Consider the following 10868-nt stretch of genomic DNA (forward strand, 5'->3'; position numbering starts at 1 on the left):
AACCAGCCCCCCCCTTATGGTATATATACAGCCAAACCCCCATTATGGTATTTTATGGTGTATATATACAGCCAAACCCCCTTTATGGTATATACACAGCCAGCCCCCCTCATGTTATAAAATATGCCCATTTCTAAAAATAACAGAGAAGATACTCACCTTGTTCCCTCGCCACCGTTGACCCCTCTGCATATTCCCTGCTCTGTGTCCGGAAGCAGGCAGCGTGACGTCATCCCACACCACCTGGGTCCTCAAGAGCAACAGTCTGTGCCGACCTGTACATCAATCGCGTTTATATGTTAAAGATACAGGCAATGGCAACCTGAATCGCCCACGTTGTGGCCCCATATTTTGGCGCCTCTTTCAGGGCTCAGGCATCTACCGCCTGAGGCGAGATTAATTTTTCGCCTCATAGCAGATGCGGCCCTGAGAATGGACATATGTCACATCCGGATTTGTCAACATCAAATACCAAAAATCTATCTTCAGTCAATAGAAGCCAGGTCCAGACATTCATTAAAGGGGTATTCCCACAAAGACAAGATTCTTAAAGAGGACCTGTCACCCCATTTATCGTCACTAGGAGCTGCTTACTAAAAAGCGTTTCTGAGCACGTCAGTCCCGATCTTTAGCTATTTTGAAAAATATTAAAAATTCAATAAAAAGTGATCAAAAGGCCGTGCAGTCCTAAAAATAGAAACATTAAAAACATCACCAAAAATCGCAAATAAAAACATCACTGACAGCTCCATAGACAGAAGTATGAAAAAGTTATTAGAGCCAGAATACAGCAAAATAAAACAAGAATTTGTTTGTGCAGGAGGTTTTCATTTTTGTAAATGTATGAAAACATTATAAAACCTATACAAATTTGGTATCCCGTGATTGCACCAACCCAATAAATACAGTAGACATGTCATTTGGGGAGCACAGTGAAAGCTGTAAAATCCAAGCCCACAAGAAAATGGCACAAATATGTTTTTTTCACCAATTTCACTTCATTTGGCATTGAATATTACATACAGCCACTATGAAGTGCAATTTGTTACACAGAAAACAAGCCCTCACAAAGCTCTCTACATGGAAAAATAAAAAAGTTATAGATTTTTGAAGGCGGGAAGTGAAACATGGAAACGCAAAAATGAAATAGGGCCGCGGCGGGAAGGGGTTAAGAAACTTGTCTTTGTGGGAATACCCCTTTAAGAACAAACGCAAGGAACCTATCTTGTATGTAACTCGGGGACTACCAGTATAGTAATTCAACTCATTGGGGCACACCCGAAGTGCATTGTTCCGGCGATAATGCACTCTGGTGAAATTCACTAAGATTGTCTGGAGTTCACCTTCTTCTTCCCGGTGTATGTAAGTGCATGTCTTACGACATAATTTTAAAGTTAAATCCTGCGCTCCAAATCTGTCGGATCGTGTGACAGCCCTCCCCCCATTTTCTGTTGCATGAAAGCCGGCGACACAATCTCCTTCTAAATACCTGTCCCAGCCGTGCAGTCCCTGAAAACGTTGGAAGTCAGTCGGAAATGGGATCCGCAGACCCTTAGTAATTAAGCCCCATTGTGTCTGTTGCATGTTGTAATCTCATGAGATTGCATCACAATATATCACAAGCATAACTAGATCCATTCCTCTCTCTTATAACTGAGCTCTATTCTAGTACCAGATATCCAGTGGCAATTATCAGGTCTCTTCAGAGGGTGTGAAAGTATAATACCTGTAACTAATTATAGATATATTTTTATAACACTCACCAACCTCACAGCTCTTTTTCCTTAGCGTCGTCACATATTTTCTACAATTATTTTGTCTAAAGTGCCACAGTCAGATATTGCAGCTTCAAGTTGCTACCAATGTGGCTCCTGTCAAAAGAATACATCTGTATTGTGTTGTGTTGAAATGAGAGCTATTTTGGCCGATAGGTGCAATTATTTGTAATAGAGTTACAATAAAGGTTTTTCAGCTTTTACTGTATAGAAGCGGATTGCTTCACAACATAATATGAAACAGCCATCCACTGTGCTATAGTAAAAGTATGGGTCATGGAAGAAAAAGCTATCATTATTTACACCTATGCATGTAAATGAAGTTATCTAAACTATATAAAGATATGTACAGTTTAAGAAAACCTTTAAGCAGATTTTGAGCCCCTAAACCAGTAGAATAGTTTTTGTATTTAGTTTACCAAACCGTCTAGCCTCCTGAATTTAAGGGGTTATTTTAAATATCTCCGTCTAAGGCTTAGATCACACTACTGCTCAAACCTCCATTTCTTACCATTGTTAAAAAAAAGTAAAGGACAGATGTTTAACATTTAACAATTAAAAATCCCTTTGACATCAATGTAAATTTTATATCATTATAATTTTTTCTGTAAAAAAACGTGCATAACGAACACAACATAATCGATGACATAACATTTATATCGATGTCAATGTTTTTTTTACTGTACGTTAAACCTTCTTTCTTTCCTTTTTTTTTAACAAAATTAAGGAAAAGAGGTTTGAACTGTGGTATAAACCTAGCCTTGACACACAATGTTTCCCACACAGATAAAGTGGAGCTGCAGCAATCATACAGTATGTACTGTTAAAAGGAATTGATCACCAGCTTTTACACCACTAAATTACTAGGCTCCTCAGTTAGGGGATGAAATAACCATTCTAGCAATCTATTTTTATGTTAAATCTTGCCCATTTCCCTTTTACCAAAAATTGCCTTCAAAACTATATTCAAACAGTTTTTGTTGCCCCTGGATCTGACAGTAAATCTTCTGACTATGGCGGATTCTTCTTATGTATAGCTATAGATGTCTGCTCAGGGCAGTGCTCTCTGCCTTCAGCATTACATAACCAGCTCATACACAGGTATTCCCTGCCAACAGGTAGTGTGATGAGTTTACTCTACATGGCCGGAGGGACAGACGCATAGCAGTGTTGACCCTGTGTGTATTATAGGTGAGATAGCAGACCTGGAGTTTGTCATGTTTTATATCCATCTCATGACTCGGAATCTCTTTTTCTATGTTGCAGATACTAGTAGAATGTTCAGAAGATAAATAAAATGGTAGATAAACCCTGTACCCTGATAATCTAAGCACATTGTCAGCATGAAGCATCTCACAGCACTAGAGGGATTATGAAATGTCTGGTAAGAGAGTCCCCGCCCACACTCTGGAATCTTACACTGACCAGAGTTATCGGAGCTAAAACAGGAATAAAACCGAGTAAAATTGTAAAGTAAGTGGGTTTAAAGTGATCTTTATTGTGTAAACATCACTAGGGGAGTAAAAATTGAGAACTTTCTCTTGTGGGCGAACCCCTTTAACCACTTGCTGGCATAGTACATACAGTAGTCTCTTCAGACACAATCCTCTTAAAGGAAACCTTTATGAAAAAATTATGTTAAAAATTCTCACAAGTTGCATATTTTCCTTGCAAAATGCAAGCTGGTATAAATCTGGAATTTCCAAGTCTTGCTTTTGTGGATAAACAATCTGAACAATGAATTTGAGATATGATATAATAGCATACTTATTTTATTGTAAATATCATTCTCTCTCAATTTTCATCACATAAGCATCGGTACAGCTTTCAATAGTTATTTCTAGTGATTAAGCAGTAGCTTCACTGGGTAACGAAGAGAGTATTGTGGGTTCTATAACAAGAGTTTAACCTCTTACCGACATGTGACGTAATACTACGTCACATGCCGGGTGCATGGACAGGGCTCACGGGCTGAGCCCTCTCCATAGCCGGTAAGTCTTTGCTGCATATTGCAGCAAAGGCTTACCGGTAACACCTGCGATTGGTGCCACCACCGATCGTGGGTGTTTTCCCGCTGATCGCCGCCGGCGTGACGTTATCGGGGAGCGGCGATCCATCGCCATGGTAGCCTTGAGTCTTCTGAAGACCTGAGGCTACTTCGGGTTAACCTATTCATTACAATGTGCTGTCAGCACATTGTAAAAAATGAGGAGTAAAATCCCCATATACTGCCATACTGTAGTATGGCAGTATATGATAGGATCATACAGACAACCTAGGGCTAAAGTACCCTAGGGAGTCTGAAAAATAGTAAAAATAAAAAAAAAAGTAAAAAAAAAATTATAATAAAAAAACCTTAAACACATTAGGTATTGACACATCCAAAAATGCCCGATATAGCAAAATATCATAAAATCGTGTCCAAAGTCGAAAATGGCACTTTTTTGCCATTTAAAAAAAATACAAAATTATATAAAAAGTGATCAAAAGGTCATACAGTGATAACATTGTAAAAGTCATCAAAATCCGCAAAAAAAGACACCTTCCAAAGCTCCGTACACCCAAGTATAAAACGTATACAAATTAGGTATCCCCATAATCGTACCAACCCAAAGAATAAAGTAGACATGTCATTTGGGGCGTACAGTGAAATCCGTAAAATCCAAGCCCACAAGAATACGGCACAAATGCGTTTTTTTTACCAATTTCACTGCATTTGGAATTTTTTTCTCGCTTCCCAGCACACATCATGGAATATTAAATACCACCATTTTGAAGTATAATTTGTTACACAGAAAATAAGCCATCACTCAGCTCTGTAAATGGAAAAATAAAAAAGTTCTAGATTTTTGAAGGTGGGGAGTGAAAAATGAAAACGCAAAAAACGAAAAAGGGCGGCGGCAGGAAGGGGTTAATAATGTGGAATTGTAAAAGAATAAGACCACATTTCCAGAGCCATATCTTGCATTCTGCCTGTTTTATTCAAGGATTCATTCTATGGTCTGAGTAGTGACAAGTAAATGAATAAATTAAGGAATTACATAAATATTTACAAGTTTTAGGTTATTATCATAAATTTATTAACAGTAAAGTTATTTAACAGGAAAAGGAAAGATTGCTTACACACTATAATCCCAAATGTCTGTAAATCTTATGCTGAACTCTGGAAAAAGAGGCCTAAAAGTCAACAGTTACAAAAAAAATGTTAAGTGTTAAAGAAACTTTTTCTAACTTTGAAATTTAGTTTATCCTTTCATTTTATTCATCCCAATCGACAGTTTCTTGGTTGTCGGCTACGTGAGAAATATAATAAATTATTGCATTAACAAACTCAATAAATCTGTACTCCACATTCTCCACTCTCCACAAATAGCCACACTATAAGAAACAAAGAGGCACATTACTCATCAGAGGGCTTCTATCCATTCCTATTTAGGGATACGTGGGAGGTCTTAGCATCCAGAACTCCTCAGATTTTTAAGTTGACTCTCAAATCAACAATTTCTTTATTGTTATTACTATTATTATTATTAAAGTTCAGCTATAGTTCAGTCAAATCCAAATTATTCTGTCTTGTGGTAGCCAAAATAAAGAATTCTAAGGATTGTGCCCACTTTCTTATTCTGGAACATTTTTAGTATTGACCAAGCTTGAACCTTGATAGAGGCAGGTGAAGGCGATAACAGCCAGTGTTAGTCTACTAACAATACATAGCAATTAATAAATAATGAGCTATGAAAAACAGAAGTTAACATCCGGTTAATTTGCCTCAATATGGCATCCAGATCCCATGAACTATAACCTATGTGTGATCTGTGAAAAACGGGTATGACTAGAACATGCTCTACTATTTACCATCTAGTGCAGCCATGTGTCATCTGTATAGCAGATATATCATATAGTATCGCTGGTTGTACAATGGAAATAACTATATGACACTTTTATTTTGGCACTTTTAGGCCCTTTAGATCAAGGATATCCAAAATATTTAAATTCTTACAAATTTTAAGAAATAAAAAGCTGTAATCGGTAGTTAAGGGCAATAGGTAGGCAATTGTTCAAAATGACCATCCTTCTTCTTCTCTGTCAGAGATGAAACTGTTACGAAGGCCTCCTGCTGACAAACACTAGTTTTCTCTGGCTGCAAATCAAGGATCACTTGTTGTTTTTTTGCGGGCACTATGTCTTCAGTATTTTTAAAGTATGTTTGCAAAAACAGTTTGCATTTCATTCGTATATTTTGGTTGGGACAAGGCTATTGATGCCAATAGCTTGTCCCAATCCAGTATCATATGATTGGAAGGTTTGTTCCTACTTCCTTTATGAAATAGCAGAAAACATTGGAATTGTAACAGAAGCCAACATTCTATACCTGGAAGTCAATGGAAAATGGAAGGGGACTTTAAGAGACAGAGACTTTCCGTTCAAATTCCATTCTTAATTTTCATTACTCTAAAGTTGAGAGTTTAACAGGAACCCTCAGAACAGTTGTGAACTGAGCCTTACATAGCAACTGATTTTCAAATATGGATTGCACATGGATGGCACCTGTGTGGCATCTTCATCTTTTACATTCCAGCACACTTCTATGGAGAGGCAGAGCTGCAAACACAGACAAGAATGGGACATGCTCTATGTTTTGCAGTTTGGGCAGTAGGCTCATACACTGAGGAAGTCACAGCTGTGTGTTTGTGTCTATAAATATACATCGGGAAGTAGGCTTGGAATTTTAAAAGCTAACACAAGTCCTAAAACACGAAGAATTAGTATTCTGTCCAAAATAGGTCTTCTAAGAGCCTTGTTGTCAAGCAGATTAGCACCTTCTAGATCATGTTTCTTTCATGGTTCAGTGTAGTGGCATCATTCAGAAAATCAACTTTGAAGTGGGATGTAAATTTGTTGTATAAAGTCAAGGAGGTGGAGAGTTTAACACTGAAGTCAAGCTCTCCCCAATGCTGAACACCTCGTCCTCTGTATTTGACATCATCCACCGGACTACAGAGAGATCTGATTAATAATGTCTCTGGATGTAGGACCATCTATAACAGTGAAGGAGAGCTTGACTTCAGTGTTAATCTCTTAGCCTCCTTGACTTTACATACCCAATTTACATCTCACTTCAAAGTTTATTTTCTGATTGATGCCACCTTGTTGGCCCATGAAAGAAACATGATCTAGAATGTGTTAAGCTACTTGACAACATACTTTTAATAGTATATTAGGTCAATTTCTGATTTACATTTACATTTATTGAACAGGTTTCTGCTTCTGAATCAGAATCATCTGTGTAGTTAATGTTCTTCACCTGTTAAATTCAGAACCTGCACCTAAAACAACAAAACTGATTACGATGCAATCAAGATACAGGTTAATATATCAGTAAAATAAATATAAATATATATCAATATTCTGGCACACGTTGTATGAAAGGATGCATCCACGCATTGCATTTGATTTGCATTTAGGAATGCAATTCAAGTGCAGTGCGGATAAGTTTCTACTGATCACTGATGTAATTAGACCTAAAAAGTTGCATTCAAGAACTAATTGCACATGTTTTCCCAGTAAACAATGCAAAACAAATGTAGCACGTTCCTGATTGCAAGTCTTTAGGTCTACCTGTAGATGTAAATGAGATGAAGCTCCCCCTTCTTCTTATGTATTGCGTTTCTAAACGCAATTCAGATACAGCAATTAAACGCAACCTGGGACAAAACTGCTTTCCGGTTTTTGCAGCAAACCAATATTTTTATCTGGGTTTTTTATTTATCAATGAGTGTAATTACATATGTTAATTAATGTTTTTTTTTTAAGATCCGAACATTAAAATATACACAATGGCAAATATGTGAAGCATAGGTTACTAGCACATATAGCAGCTGCTGTAAGAGTTTCATGAATTTTTCCACTTGATAGAATTTATTGTTAATGTTTGTTTATGCCAGAGGGAATATAATGATAGAACCAGTAGATTGACAGCAAAGACAGGTTTATTAATGGAGGCAATACAAACAGCAGCAAAGTAAAACCAATTCTTGTGGGCTTTATTTTTGCATGTTTTTTTTTCTATACAGTATACATAGCAGCTTTATTTGTATATGGTTAAAGTTTGCTTTCCCTAAAGTAAAAACAAATGAATAGTGACTTACCACTGTTGAAATTTTGTTTTGGTTACATTAACCTTTATTTTAGTTGTTTTTCTTTCAGTTGTTAGCTGTTGATCTTCCTTTATATTTAAAGAAGAGATAATGTTAACATTATAATGATTTTACCATATTGTCATATGTGATTCCCACTTTCAAAACAAACAGAATGATGCAGATATTGGGGCAGATTTACTTACCCGGTCCATTTGCGATCCAGCGGCGCGATCTCTGCGCTGAATTCGGGTCCGGCCGGGATTTATTAAAGCAGTTCCTCCGATGTCCACCAGGTGGCGCTGAAGTTCCCCGAAACGCACTGGTATACACCGAGCTGGGCTGAGTGAAGGTAAGTGCAAGCTCCGCGACACATTTTTTGTTTTAAATGTGGTGGTTTTTCCTAATCCGTCGGGTTTTTGTTAGGCCACGCCCCCCCCATTTCCGTCACGTGCATGCCAGCACCGATGCGCCACAATCCGATCGCGTGGCAATTCCGGGGCAATTCAGGGGAAATCGGCACAAATCGGAAATATTTGGGTAACACGTCGGGAAAACGAGAATCGGGCCCTTAGTAAATGAAGTGCTTAACAAAAGTCTCTCACCAGAGGTGAAGTGGGCAGAGACTAAGCTCTTCATGTATTTGCCCTGATACTGAGTCCAATTCACTCTGCCCACAATTCCTATGATACCTTGTGTTCTCTCAATAAGTAAGTTAGCATCAAATCTAGTGAGATTCCTACAAGTAAATCCACTGAACACTGCATATTGTACATACAGGATGTATATGGAGACAAGCCTGGCAGCTTTCATCACATGAAGGAGCTTGAAACATTTAGTAAGTGGTAGAAATCATAAGTAAAACAGCTACATTAAGTGCATTGTCTGTGGTGTGTGAGCACGAAGGGTTAAAAGCTTCTCTTTACGGTGCAGAAAGTGCCAAATACAAGGTGAGGGTGGGGGTTTGGAATGAGGTGAACAGAGAGAGACAGAAAAAGTTGTGTAGAATCACAGAAAAGCATGTAGGGCCTAATAGTGAACAAGGAAGTTTTTGTACCTCGCTATTCTGTGTAGGATACATCTATATCCAGGGCCGCATCTGCCATGAGGCGAGATGAAAATCTCGCCTCAGGCGGCAGAATTCGGGTCCCTGTAAAGGGCGGCGAAATTTGCCGCTCTAAAGTGGGCGATTCGGGCGTCCATTAACGCCCGAATCGCCCACCAGCTAAATAAATCGCGCCTGTCTCTTTAAGACACAGGCGCGATTTATATGCGGAGCGACGCAGCGCCTTTCCGGCAGCTGCGCGCTCCGTCCTAAGCAGTGACACAGGCGTCATGACGTCATGCGCCTGTGTCACTGCGGAGCCGCGGCTCACAGGAAGACCGGAGTGAAGGCCGCGTGAAGACCGGAGCCGCGCCGAGGGAGCAGCTGCCTGCAGGTGAGTATGATTTTATTATTTTTCAAGTACTTTAATTAAATGTAGCTAATAATTAATACTGGGGGGGGGAGGGGGGGCGCTATATAAGGCTAGAAAACGTTTAATACTGGGGGAGGGGGGGACGCTATAGATATCATATGGGGCCATAATTATTTTATACTAGGGGGGGGGTGCTATATGTATTATTTGGGGCCATAATTATTTTATACTAGGGGGAGGGGATGCTATATTTTATTTGGGGATTTGGGGTTATAATTATTTTATACTGGGGGGATGCTATATGTATTATATGGGGCCATAATTATTTTATACTGGGGGGGATGCTATATATTATATATCACTAAGCTGGGGGCTGTATATGGGATATATGGGTATATGGGATACAGTATATTACTAAGCTGGGGGGATGTATATGGGATACAGTATATTACTAAGCTGGGGGGATGTATATGGGATACAGTATATTACTAAGCTGGGGGCTGTATATGGGATACAGTATATTACTAAGCTGGGGGGCTGTATATGGGGTACAGTATATTACTAAGCTGGGGGGATGTATATGGGATACAGTATATTACTAAGCTGGGGGGCTGTATATGGGATACAGTATATTACTAAGCTGGGGGGCTGTATATGGGATACAGTATATTACTAAGCTGGGGGGAAGTATATGGGATACAGTATATTACTAAGCTGGGGGGCTGTATATGGGATACAGTATATTACTAAGCTGGGGGGGGATGTATATGGGATACAGTATATTACTAAGCTGGGGGGGATGTATATGGGGTACAGTATATTACTAAGCTGGGGGGATGTATATGGGGTACAGTATATTACTAAGCTGGGGGCTGTATATGGGATACAGTATATTACTAAGCTGGGAGGCTGTATATGGGATACAGTATATTACTAAGCTGGGGGGAAGTATATGGGATACAGTATATTACTAAGCTGGGGGGAAGTATATGGGATACAGTATATTACTAAGCTGGGGGGCTGTATATGGGATACAGTATATTACTAAGCTGGGGGGGGATGTATATGGGATACAGTATATTACTAAACTGGGGGGATGTATATGGGATACAGTCTATTACTAAGCTGGGGGGATGTATATGGGATACAGTATATTACTAAGCTGGGGGGCTGTATATGTGGGGCAAAATTTTATTTAAGCTGTAGGGGATCTGTATATGGGAGCTGTATATAATTTAATTGGGTGGTGAATAACGAGGCCTTTAAATATATGAGAGCAGGGATAATGAAGGGATGTGTTATATGTGGGGAGAGTGCGGTCAGTTGTGTTGTGAGGGGTATATATTATTTAGGAGCACAGTGTTGTTTTCCAGGAGACTTCATACTGTAAGTGACTGTGGTATTTTTAGGGACGCCGGGTGGAGATGCTGCATGGAGCTGAAGATATCCGGCCGTGAATTCACCTTTGATACGTCATGGATTGGAGAACCCGGAATAAAGTCCTCCTGATGGAAGAGATTGTCATCTATAAGGTACTA

Source organism: Engystomops pustulosus, chromosome 5, assembly GCF_040894005.1.
Source record: "Engystomops pustulosus chromosome 5, aEngPut4.maternal, whole genome shotgun sequence".
Taxonomy (NCBI): Eukaryota; Metazoa; Chordata; class Amphibia; order Anura; family Leptodactylidae; genus Engystomops; species Engystomops pustulosus.